Raw genomic sequence first — 13,843 nt, 5'->3', positions numbered from 1 at the left:
AGTCTGGATGACCCTTGGTCAGAGGTGAAGACAAAGAAAATAGAATTATTGCCTTTCCGTGTTTGTCCTCAAGCATCCCAAGCTGCTTCAGAGCAGCATTGTAAAACAAAGCTCGACACTGGGACACGTAGCTAGGGGGCGGCACGGTAGCACAGTGATTAGCACCGCTGCTGCACAGCTCCAGGGACATGGGTTCGATTCCTGGCTCGGGTCACGGTCTGTGTGGAGTCCGCACATTCTCCCAGTGTCTGCGTGGGTTTCCTCCCACAGTCCAAAGATGTGCAGGTTAGATTGATTGGCCATGCTAAAATTGCCCCTTAGTCTCCTGAGATGCATAGGTTAGAGGGACTAGCGGGTAAATTATGTAGGGGTATGGGGGGTCTGGCCTGGGTGGGATTGTGTTCAGCGCAGACTCAATGGGCTGAAGGGCCTCTTTCTGCACTGTAGGGTTCAATGATTCTATATTTGGTCAAATGACCAAAAGCTTGGTCAAAATAATAAAAACAGAAAATGCTGGAAATACTCAGCAGGTCAGGCAGCAACTGTGGAGAGAGAAACAGAGGAAACATTTCAGGCTCATGACTTTCCATCTATCAGATAATTAATGATTCCAAATTCAACCTTTCCCACACATGTGTTGCCATTTTCCCCATTGCACAGTAGGAGGGAGTTCAGCCCATCATGTCTGGTCCTGCTCGTTGAAAGAGCTTTCCAATTAATTCCGCTGTGCCACCATAGCTCTGCAAATACTTTCCCTTCAAGCATTTGAAGAAACATTGGGGTGATCAACAGGCTCAATGGTACAACTTTAAGGGGAGTACAGGTGCAGAGAGACCTTGGGATGGCCAGGCAAAGTTGTTAAAAAGAGTATAGGATCAGTGCGTTATCAATAGAGGCTTAGAGTATAAAAGCAAGGACGTGGTGCTCCAACTCTACGAATCATTGGAGTATTATGTTCAGTTCTGGGCACCTTACTTAAGGAAGGATGTTAAAGCCTGAGAGTGCACAGTGGTTGGCACTGCTGCCTCACAGAGCCAGGGACCCATGTTCAATTCCAACCTTGGGTCACTGTCTGTGTGGAGTCTGCACGTTCTCCCTATGTCTGTGCGGGTTTCCTCCGGATGCTCCGGTTTCCTCCCACACCCCAAAGATGTGCGGATTAGGATGATTGGCCATGCTAAATTGCCCCTTCGTGTCAGGGAGATTAGCAGGGTAAAAACATGGGATTATGGGGATAGGACCTGGAGGGGGGATTGTTGTCGGTGCAGCCTAAATGGGCCGAATGGTCTGCTCCTGAACTGTAGGGATTCGATGATTCCATAATCAGAAACAGGACTGGATTGATAGCAGGAATGAGGAATTTCAGATACAAGAGAAGATGAGAGAAATTGGGCTTGGAGCAGAGAAGTTTAAGAGGTGACCTTATCAAGGTGATCCAAATGATGATCAATTTTGACAGGGTAAAGCAGGATATTCTGTTTGTATTAGTTGGTGTGTCAATGACTAGGAGTCACAGTTTCAAGATGGTCAGCAAGAGAGCTCGGAGTGAGATGAGGGGAAACTTCATTACTCGGAGAGCTGCTGGGATTTGGAATGCGCTACCTGGGAGAGTGGGGGAGAGGGATTCCAAGGGAGGTTTCAAAAGAGAGCTGGATACATATTTTAAAGTGATGAATTTAGATGGCTGGGGAGATAGGACGGGAGAATGGGACTCGCTAGGAGGATCTTTCAGGAGCCAGTGCAGACAAGATGGGCTGAATGGCCTCCTTCTGTGCTGTAAAATTATATGATCCTTTTCTATTTATCCAATTTTCTGTTGAAAGTGAGGTGAATCTGCTTCCACCCGCCCTGCCAGTCAGCGCATTCCAGATCACAGCAACTCACTGTGTGAAAAAAACAAATCCTCCTCATCATACCATCTGGGTCTTTTGCCAATCACCTTAAAAAAAAAAGCACCGTTTCTGAAGGGAAAACACACACCGCCCACACAGATCTCTCAGTGAGGCAGAAAGCGGGTAGATATGCAGCCTTTCCACCTCCTCTCGGCTCCTCTGATGGAGCGTTTCAGTTAAGTCAAGCTGCACTCTTCACCCACGGGTGTGTAGGCCACATGGCCTCAACGTGTGGGCTGAGGGAATACGGAACAAGAGGACTCATTACCGTAAGGCCATCAGACACAAGAGCAGAATTAGGCCACTCGGCCCATCAAGTCTGCTCTGCCATTCAATCATGGCTGATATTTTTCTCATCCCCATTCTCCTGCCTTTTCCCCATAACCCCTGATCCCCTTATTAACCAAGAACCTGTCTAGCTCTGTCTTAAAGACACTCTGGCCTCCATAGCCATTTGTGGCAAAGAGTTCCACAGATTCACCACTCTCTGGCTGAAGAAATTCCCCCTCATCTCTGTTTTAAAGGATCATCCCTCTAGCCTGAGATTGTGCCCTTTGGTTCTAGTCTTGACTACAGGTGGAAATATCATCTGTATATCCACTCTATCCAGGCTTCGCTGTATCCTGTAAGTTTCAATAAGATCCCTCCTCATCCCTCTAAACTCCAAAGAGGACAGACCCAGAATCCTCAATCATTCCTCATACGACAAGCCCATCATTCCATTACATCCCAGATATCCAGCATCCACAGAACAATATAGGCTCATTAGGAGGAGGCCCTCGAGCCTGTGTTACAGACATGGGCGAAGATGGTTGGGATGGTTCCATTTTTTCCTGTCTGTTTCAGCTGGCCAAAGACATGTGTGTTAAAATAAAAAGACATGTGTTTTAACTACCACCACCGCACCCCCTCCCCCACCACACAACCCTCCCCCCACTCACATTGAGTGCTGCAACTTGAAGAACAGATAAATAACAGGTTTTTCTAAGGTGGAGCTTTGGAACATTGCAAACTTGTGATTCCATTCTTCTCCAGTCACTGAGGAATAGAGTGTGGAGGTTCGGGGAAATGTATTTTCCGTGGATCACTGCTTGCAGTGTCAGGATTCTCTCGTTCTGTCAAGGTGCAGACATGATTTGGTTTGATTTATTATTGTCACATGTATTAGTATACAGTGAAAAGTTATATTTCTTGCGCGCTATACAGACAAAACATACCGTTCATAGAGAAGGAAAAGAGAGAGTGCAGAATGTCCTGTTCCAGTCATAGCTACGGTGTAGAGAAAGACCAACTTAATGCGAGGTAGGTCCATTCAAAAGTCTGACAGCAGCAGAGAAGAAGCTGTTCTTGAGTTGGTTGGTATGTGACTTTTGTATCTTTTTCCTGCAGGAAGAAGGTGGAGGAGAGAATGTCAGGGGTGCGTGGGGTCTTTAATTATGCTGGCTGCTTTACTGAGACAGCAGGAAGTGTAGACAGAGACAGAACCTGATGGATTGGGCTACATTCATGATCTTTTGTCGTTCCTTGTGGTCCTGGGCAGAGCAGGAGCCCATACCAAGCTGGGATACGACCAGAAAGAATGCTTTCCACGGTACATCTGTAAAGGTTGGTGAGAATCGTAGGTGATTTGCCAAATTTCCTCAGTCTTCTGAGAAAGAAGAGACGATGGTGAGCTTTCTTAACTATAGTGTCGGCATGGGGGGACCAGGACAGGTTGTTGGTGATCTGGACACATAAAAACTTGACACTCTCAATCCTTTCTACTTCATCCCCATTGATGTAATTAGGGGCGTGTTCTCCTTTACACTTCCTGAAGTCGATGACAATCTCCTTCGTTTTGTTGACATTCAAGGAGAAATTATTGTTGCCGAAAGCCTAGTTTGGTTCCTCAAACGGGGAGGCACAGCCAACCCAAGGTCTCTACTTGCAGATGGTTCTTAGGCAGAGTCCTCTTCCTTTGCTGGCCTGGAATGTTCTCTCTTTCTGCTCCAAACATGTGCCATATTAAATCCTCTTGTCCAAAAACCTGGTTTCTGCCATGTAAGCAGAGTGTTCCTATCTATTGTTCTCGCAAATGGTTTCAGACGGCGAGGCTACTGTGAAACAATAGGGTCCAAGTCTCATCCATCCACATATTGCCATGAGAGAAGAGTGTTTTCTCACATTCGTTCTTTCGACTTCCATTCCAAATCCAAAAATATACAAAAATATCCTGTGTACAATATCATGAGTCAGTTTCTCAAATGATTTGGAGAAGGATAACCATTAATCATAGCAAAAATCTGTTGCATTTTAATAACTTCTCAAAGATATGTCCTGAAAGCTCAGTTTTGTTTTAATGTTTGGTTCTGACAAGAAGGTGACGTCCAAGGTCTTGTGTTGGTTCCATGTATATTGACAGAGAAGAAACGATCACCCGACCTCTCAACTCCATTTTGTTTTCAAGGGTCCGTTTCGAACATATACTCCATAAATCTATAAGTCCATTTGTATGAGTGTGTCACATGCTCCACCATTCGCCTTAATCAAGACCGATCAACACCTCAATTGTAATTGCACTATGTGTGTGGTTCCTCTCTCCTTCCCTTCCGGCCCACTGTGGATCTGCTACCTAAAGTGTTAACACAAGACTGAGTACAGTCCTACCCACATTGCAAAGTAAGAAGGCACATGAACCAGAGCTAGGAGCAGTCTAGAGACAAGTAGCAATGTGTAAGGGCCTGGTATGGAGGCCTCACCGTATCTACAGCAGATACATACATAGTTATGTATTGTTAATTAACCTTTCCTTGTATCTTATACAGGACTGCTTCATGGCGCCCAAGTAGTATCTTTCAAACATAGCGACAACAGAGTATATCATGATACCAGTGGTAGTGTAATGGATAGGAGAGGGATTAATTTAAACAACCCTCCCATGACCCATCCATAAACAGCAAGGTATCTTTGATTTCATAGAATCTGAGAATCTACAGCACAGAGACAGGCCCTTTGGCCCAAACTGGACCATGCTGACCAAAAAGCCCATCTAAGCTAACCCCATTTGCCTGCATTTGGTCTGTATCCCTTTAAACCTTTCTTATCTATGTGTCTGTCCAAATGCCTTTTAAATGTTGTCAAAGTCCCAGCCTCAACCACTTCCTCTGGAGCTCATTCCACATACGTACCACCCTCTGGGTAACAAAAGTTGTTCCTCAGGTTTCTTTCCCATCTTAAATCTACGCCTTCTAGTTTTCGATCCCCAACTCTGGGAAGAGGACTTAGTGCATTCACCTTTTTCCATGCCTCTCATGATCATATACACCTCTATAAGATCACCCCTCAGTCTCCTACGCTCCAAAGAAAAATGTCCTACCTGTCTAATCTCGCCCTATAACTCAGGGGGATGCAATGGCCTACTGATATTAACACTACACTATTAATCCAGAAACTCAGCCAATGATCTAGGGGCTCAGATTTGAATCCCGCCACAGCAGATGGTAGAATTTGAATTCAATTTTAAAAACTCTGGAATTTAAGAATCTACTGATGACCATGAAACCATTGTCGATTTTCAGAAAAACCCATCTTGTTCACTAATATCCTTTAGAGAAGGAAATCTGCCATCCTTATCTGGTCTGGCCTACATGTGACCCCAGAGCCGCGGCAATGTGGTTGACTACCAACTGCACTCGGGCAACTAAGGATGGGGAATAAATGCTGGCCAGCCAGCGACGCCCATGTCCAACAAAGGAATTTTTAAAAATGTCCCTGGAGTCCTCACAACATCCTTGTAAATCTCATTTGTCCTCTCTCCAGTTTAATAATGTCTTTCCTATAGCAAGGAGACCAAAACTGACCATAATATTCTAGGTGCAGCCTCACCAACGTCCTCTACGACTGCAACATAACTTCCCAACATCGGTACTCAATGCCCTGACTGATGAAAGCCAGCGTGCCAAAAGCCTTCTTCACTGCTCTAACTACCTGTGGCTCCACTTTTAGAGAACCGTACACCTGAATTCCAAGACCCCTCTGTTCCATGATACCCCCCAAGGTCCTACCATTCACTGTGAAATTTTTTGATTTTTTTTGATATCTCCTTTTATTAGTGGTGGCATATTTACCCCAACCCTTGAGTTTGGGGTGTTCCAATCCTCTATTACTAATCCCACAGCAAACTGGAGATAAGGTAAAATAAGAGGGTTGGCTTATTTAATATGCACACAAAGTGTGGGAAAGGGATTTTGCAATGTTTGCCTCTTCTACACTCAAAGAACAAGGGTTAAGGGAAATAATGGGAACAAAATGAGAGTGATGCATTCACGAGTTGAGTTCTGAATCAAGAAACCTAATGCTGTATTCTTCAGAAGTTACCAGACCCAAACTGTCGCAGGGTGATCTATCATTCTAGGAGCAAGGATTCCCATGACGGGAGCAGGCACGCAGGGATGAACCAGTCTTATAGGCACAGATACAGGCGTTCTGATGTTCCAACATTATGTACTGTGGAGGAGAGCCAGGCCAAGAGTTCTTTTTGCTGCTATCTGTTGGTTGGTAAATGTCGAGTGCCTGAGTTCAGCTCCACACAGCTATATTACAGGTCTGGTGACAAGGATGTATTTTCCCAGGTCTGGTCTCTGGAAAGGTTTGATGGATGAGTCAGACCCTCTTTTCTTGCCCTTGCAGACACACCATCTCCGTGGCCAGAGCTCTGCCTCAGAAGTGGAAAGGGTACTGGTGCATTTCTCTGGAATTTGATTTTCTGCAGTCGAAGGGGGCATTAAACCTCTTTAAGTGAACAAAGCCCCTGCAGGTTTTTGAAAGCTAGAAATTCCTTTGGTATGAGTCATGGTTAGTCAGGCACATCAGGGTAAGGTTTTTGTCCATTTTTCAAAGAAAGTAATAATTTTATAAAGGAGTCGGATTGATTTAGATTCAAATACTTTTCTTCCTGTCTCCTGGAAGGGACAGGAAAATTCATCATCCACCTTCGCAAAATCATGCAATAGTCAGAGGACAGATCGAGGAAATTTGGCCCATTGGGAGGGATTTTATTGTCACTTTACGTCTGTTTTGCGGTGGGAAAATGCCACAAAATTGGGCGCAAAGCGGCTAGCGCGAATGGTGCTGGTTTTCATGACCAGTAGGATTTTACAGAAACCGCATTTCCAGCGTGGTCAGCCTCTCGCTGGAAATGGGCACGAAGCTGGTTAATGGCGGGGCTGTAATCGGTGGGGGAGGGGTCAGCAATTGGGCTGGAGAGGTGGCGGAGCTGCATCTTGAACCGTGAGCCCCCACGTTTGCTGGGGGTGGGGGGGGGGTGTTTCTGTTTGAGGCTTCCTGCAGTAGCAGGGGCCTGACAGCTCTCTCTTTGTCTGTCAGACTCCTGCTACTGATGTGCAGCATCAGAGGTCTGCGCAATACCTCCCTCTATAGGTTGTCAGGCATATTTCGTCCCATCCACAACCTCTCTGGTCAGAAACAGATGAGTCCAAAACTTTAAAGACAGAGTGCATAAGATTGTGCCTGAAAACACACCCAGAAGATGGATCTGGAGCTCTTCCAGTTTCATGCCCGCCCAACACTTAGAGAAGATCTTGTAAAATTTCCCCCATTGTGTCCATACCAGTTCTCCACAAGAGCAACTCAGTTCGTACATATGGACGTGTTAACTAGGAGCAGAAATGATCTATTCAGCCCCTCGAGCCTGCTCCACCATTTAAGAAGGTTATGGCTGATGTGATATAAACTCAAACCTGCATTCCGCCCACTCCCAATAACCTATCACCCTCTCACTTACTAAGAATCTATCCAGCTCTGCCTTAATAATATCCTCCGCCTTTGCTCCCTCCACCTTTTCAGGGAGAAAGTTCCAAAGTGTCACGACTCTCTGAGTGAAAAATAATTTGCCTTGTCTCTGTTTTAAATGGGCAACACCTTATTTTTAAACACTGATGCATAGTTCTAGTTTCTCCCATAAGAGGAAACATCCTCTCACTATCCACCAACGTGATAATCTCATTAATCAGTGCGCCTATTCCCTCCTCTTCCCTTTCCTTTTTTAACTTTCCAAAAAGGAATACCCATCTAGGAATATCTTGAGCCCTTTTCTGAGCTCAATCTCTGTTATTTATATATTCCCTTGTCTATCTGCACCAGCACCAGCCTTATTTACCTTGCTCTGTGCGAGGTTTATGCAGACGCACAGCAGTAAGCCTGATTTAGATCTCATGGCATTCTCTCTTTCTCAGAGCCCGCCTCATTGCCTTACAATTTCTTACTCTAGTGCTAGCTGTCTCTCTCAATCTTTTGAACACCTTGGTTTCCATATCTCTGCCAAGTTTGTTTAAACCTTCTCCTTCAGCGCCGATGGATTGTCGTGTCAGGATGTTGTGCCCCCGTGCTGTTCAGGTGCAAACCCCACCTCCCCCAGAGCCGCTCCCAATGTCCCAGGGATCTAAAGCCCGCTGTCCTGCACTGTCGCCCCAGCCTTGCATTGACCTGCCTTATCCTATCTCCGTGTTCGCTGGTGCATGGCACAGTGGAGATTGCTGCATCTGACACCCTGCCAGTTGGAGCCCAGGGCGCTGGAGGGCAGACAGCTAAGTGCAATTGAGGCCACAGTCAAATCAGGCGTGATTTTATCGAATGGCGGAACAGGCCACTAATGTTCACTAGCAGGCTCGCTAATGTCCTTTAGGGAAGGAAATCTCCTCTCCTTACCCATTCTAGCTCACATGTAACTCCAGAGCCAAAGCAATGTGGTCGACTCTCAACTGTCCTCTGAACAAGGGCAAGAAGGGACGGGCAATAAATGCTAGCCAGCCAGCAATATCCATGTCCCACGAATAAATTTAAAAAAAGGTGTGTGGGGCTCAGTGCCTTACTCCATCACCTATTTCTCATGTCACCTCCCAGCTCCTTCAATGTGCCACACTCTCTTTCTACCAATGTTGCTGATATCGATAAGGGCCAAAACTTCTCGCTCTTCAGCCTCCCCTCTCATAGTCCTTAGCACCTTTGCGCCTTGTCTCTCTCTGCCCCTTTGACACTATCTCATGACCTCCCTCCTCCTCTCCTTTTTGCCTTTCTCCATCTTTCTCCCTATCCTTACCTTCCTTCCTACATTTTCTCCTTCTGTATCTCTTCCTCCTTCCCTCTCTATTTCCTCCCTCCATATCTCCTTCTGCCTTTCTTCCCCCTCCCTCCCTGCCCCTTGTGCAGGAATCTCAAGGAGTTGGTTTGCAGGTGCAGCAGGTCATTAAGAAGACGAATGGAATTTTGTCCTTCATTGCTAGAGAGATGGAGTTGGTATGAATGGGTGCTATTCTGATTGGCGGTTGGTGACTAATGGAGTGCCGCAGGGATCGGTGCTGGGGCCTCAACTGTTTACCATTTATATAGATGATCTGGAGGAGGGGGCTGAGTGTAGGGTGACGAAATTTGCTGATGACACAAAGATGAGTGGAAAAGCAAATTGTGTGGAGGGTGTGGAAAGTCTGCAGAGGGATCTGGATAGGCTGAGCGAGTAAGCGAGGACCTGGCAGATGCGGTATAATGTAAGCAAGTGTGAGGTTATCCACTTTGGCAGAAATAATAGTAGGATGGGTTATTATTTAAAAGGCGAAAAGCTGCAGCATGCTACGGTGCAGAGGGACCTGGGGGTCCTTGTGCATGAGTCACAAAAACCCAGTCTGCAGGTGCAGCAGGTGATCAAGAAGGCGAATGGGATGCTGGCCTTTATAGCGAGGGGAATAGAATATAAAAGTAGGGAGGTCTTGCTGCAACTGTACAGGGTACTGGTGAGGCCGCAGCTGGAGTACTGTGTGCAGTTTTGGTCACCGCACTTGCACAAGGATATTTTGGCCTTGGAGGGAGTGCAGGGAAGATTCACTAGGCTGATACCGGAGATGAAGGGGTTGAGCCTATGAAGAGAGACTAAATAGGCTGGGTCTGTACTCGTTGGAGTTTAGAAGGCTGAGGGGGGATCTTATAGAGATGTATAAGATAATGAAGGGGATGGATAGGGTAGAAGTAGAGAGATTCTTCCTGCTTAGAAAGGATAGCAGGACTGGAGGGCACAGCGTCAAGATAAGAGGGGTGCAGTTTAGATCAGAGTAGAGGAGGAACTTCTTCACTCAAAGGGTGGTGAATCTCTGGAATTCTCTGTCCGTTGAAGTGGTGGAGGCTACCTCGCTGAATATATTTAAGTCACGGGTAGATAGGTTTTTGATAGACAAGGGAATTAAGGGTTATGGGGAGAAAGCGGGAATGTGGAACTGATCCACTTCAGATCAGCCATGATCTTATTGAATGGCGGGGCAGGCTCGAAGGGCTAGATGGCCTACTCCTGCTCCTATTTCTTATGTTCTTATGAGTTTAAAAACAGCGAGGTTATGTTGCAGCTGTATAAGGTGCTGGTGAGGCCACACCTGGAGTACTGTGTGCAGTTTTGGTCTCCTTACTTGAGAAAGGATATACTGGCACTTGAGGGGGTGCAGAGGATATTCACAAGGTTGATTCTGGAGTTGAGAAGGGTTGGCTTATGAGGAGAGAGTGAGTAGACTGGGGCTATACTCACTGGAATTCAGAAGAATGAGTGGAGATCTGATAGAAACATATAAGATTATGAAGGGAATAGATAAGATAGAAGAAGAGAAGTTGTTTCCACTGGTGCGTGAAACCAGAACTAGGGGGCATAGCCTCAAAATAAGGGGGAGCAGATTTAGGACTGAGTTGAGGAGGAACCTCTTCACACAAAGGGTTGTGAATCTCTGGAATTCTCTGCCCAGTGAAGCAGTTGAGGCTACCTCATTGAATGTTTTTAAGGCAAAGATAGATAAATTTTTGAACAGTAAAGGAATTAAGGGTTATGGTGAGTGGGCGGGTAAGTGGAGCTGAGTCCATAAAAAGATCAGCCATGATCTTATTGAATGGGGGAGCAGGCTCGAGGGGCCAGATGGCCTACTCCTGCTCCTAGTTCTTATGGTCTTATGTTCTCTGCTCCCTCTCTCCTTCCCTTCCCACTTTCATTTGCTCCCTTCCTCCATCCCATCCTCTATCCTTCCATCATGGCTCTTTCCTCCCTCCCTCCTCCCTCTCTTTTCCATCCAACATGCTACCTGCAATATTTCCAGATAACTTTGCAGATGTTTACATCTCACATTCCCTTCAATGCCAGTTGATAAATTATTCCATTTATTTGCCTAGATTTCCCTAGCCTTACAATCTATTGCCCTGGAGCTTTCGCAGTCAGAAACCGATTACCTCTTTGTGACAGGAACCCATTAATACGCACGAAGCCATAGGGATAGAGATGTTTTGCTGTAGAGAGTGTTGGTGAGGCCACATCTGGAGTATTGCGCGCAGTTTTGGTGCCCTTATCTGAGGAAGGGTGTCCTTGCTATAGAGGGAGTACAGCGAAGGTTTACCAGGCTGATTCCTGGGATGGCAGGTCTGTCGTATAAAGACAGATTAAGACAGTATGGATTATATTCACTGGAATTTAGCAGAGTGAGAAGGGATTTCATAGAAAGTATCAGGGTTAGACAGGATAGATTCAGAAAGAATGTTCCTAATGGTGGGGGAGTCCAGAACTAGGCTTCATAATTTTAGGATAAGGGATAAACATTTTAGAACTGAGGTGAGGAGAAATTTCTTCACTCAGAGGATGGTGAATGTGTCGAATTCACTACCACAGAAAGTAGTTGAGCCCAAAATGTTGTTTGATTTCAAGAAGAAATTAGATAATAGCATCTGGGGCTAAAGATTTCAAGGGATACAGGGGGAGGGGGTTGGGGAATCAGGATATTGAATTCGATGATCAGCCATGATCAAAATGAATGGTGGAACAAGCTCTGAGGGCCGAATGGCCTATTCCTGCTTCTAGTTTCTATGTTAATTCAACTCTGTAAGAGAGATCAGGGCCTACCTACATTGTCTAATCTATTGTTCCAGACATGGAGTAGGACTTCAAGGGTGGCGAGTGATTGGCATTCACCATCCCAAGAGTAGTGCCTCACACACAGCCACCGACTCCTGGCTTCCGACTGCTATCCCTCCTTCCCACCCGAGATGGTGACTTTTTTTGTTAGTTTACCAACTGAACTCACACCCACTCCCGCCAACCTAAACATGGAGCAGGAACAGGTCTTTAGGTGAGCAATTTGTATGTCACATTGAGCTAAATATTGTCAGAGAAGAGAAGGCTGTTGGCCAGTACGGTGGCACAGTGGTTAGCACTGCTGCCTCACAGCGCCAGGAACCTGGGTTTGATTCTGGCCTTGGGTCACTGTCTGTGCGGAGTCTGCGCATTCTCCCCGTGTCAGTGTGGGTTTCCTCTGCGTGCTCCAGTTTCCTCCCACAGTCCAAAAGATGTGCTGGTTAGGCACATTGGCCATGCTAAATTCCCCCTCAGTGTACCTGAACAGGAGATTTTCACAGTAGCTTCATTGCAGTGTTAATGTAAGCCTACTTGTGACACTAATAAATAAACTTTTAAACAGTGTTTCCTGCAGGTACTTCTGTTTCCTCCCACAGTCCAAAAGTTAGATGAATTGGCCATGCTGAGTTGCCGTTCGGGCCCCAAGATGTGTAGATCAGGGGGATTAGTGGGGTAAATGTGTGGGGTTATGAGAATAGGGCCTGGGCAAAATGCTCAGTTGGATAGTTGGTGCAGATTTGATAGGCCAATTGGCCTCCTCCTGCCTTGGAGGAATTTGATGATTCTTTGACTGGTGGTTAGCAATTCAGTACAAGCTAATTTTTAATCTTCATTTATGTTTTTTTGTTTAATCTCCCACTCATTCTGACTACTGTTAACAATTAACCTTTCTTTACTCACTGACTTACAGGCTCACCACCGCTTTAATTTTAGAAGTCTCATTTTTGTGTTCAAGTCCCTCCATAGCCTCACTCCTCCCTCCCTCCCTCTATAATTCCCTCCAGCTCTAAAATACTGGGAGATCAATTTGCTTCTCCAGTTCTGGCTCCTTCCCAATCCCTGATTTCCATCGCTCCACCGTGCCTTTGGCTCTCTGAGTCCTCAGCCTGGGGAATTCTGTACTCAAACCTCTCCAGTGCTCTTCCGCTATTGAAATACTCCTCCAAATCTGACCAAGGGTGGTCACCTATCCCAATATCTCCCAGCTCAGTGTCAAATACTGCTCGATAAGTGCTCCTGTGAGGCAGCATGGAATGTTCTGCTATGCTAAAGGCGCTACATAAATGTAAGTTCTTCTGACTTAGCGATCAAGGTCTCAGAGAAGCCAATATCAATAGGAACACGGTCATTGGATGAATAATAGCAGTTTATTGGAAGGCAAAGTATTCACTGGAGATTAGAAGAGTGGGAGGGGATCTCATAAAAACTTATAAAATTCTCACAGGGTTAGACAGGGTAGATTCAGAAAGAATGTTCCCAATGGTGGGGGAGTCCAGGACTAGAGGTCATTGTTTCAGGATAAGGGGTAAACCTTTCAGAACTGAGGTGAGGAGAAATTTCTTCACCCAGAGGATAGTGAATGTGTGGAATTCATTACCACAGAAAGTAGTTGAGGCCAAAATGTTGTCTGATTTCAAGAAGAAATTAGGTATAGCTCTTGGGGGCTAAAGAGATCAAGGGATATGGAGAGGAAGGTGGGATCAGGATATCGAGTTCGAAGATCAACCACGATCAAAATGAATGGATAAGGCTTGAAGGGCTGAATGGCCTACTCCTGCTTTCAGTTTCTATGTAAAGTGAAGGCAAAATATCCTCCGATAACCAGTCAGATACGACCTCATTCCTTTCCCTTTGGGTAATCTGATCGAGATGTTCAAAACTTTAAAAGGATTCAATAAGACTCCCTTCGGGGAGGTGATTGTACTGTCACTGGACTAATAATCCAGAGACCTGGGATAATGATAGAGATACATATTCAAATCCCACCACAGCAGATGGTGACGTTGGAAATAAATTTTTAAAAAAT

The sequence above is a fragment of the Carcharhinus amblyrhynchos genome, chromosome 13 (assembly GCF_965287045.1).
Source record: "Carcharhinus amblyrhynchos chromosome 13, sCarAmb.v2.hapA, whole genome shotgun sequence".
Taxonomy (NCBI): domain Eukaryota; kingdom Metazoa; phylum Chordata; class Chondrichthyes; order Carcharhiniformes; family Carcharhinidae; genus Carcharhinus; species Carcharhinus amblyrhynchos.
Note: the sequence above shows the minus strand (reverse complement) of the source record.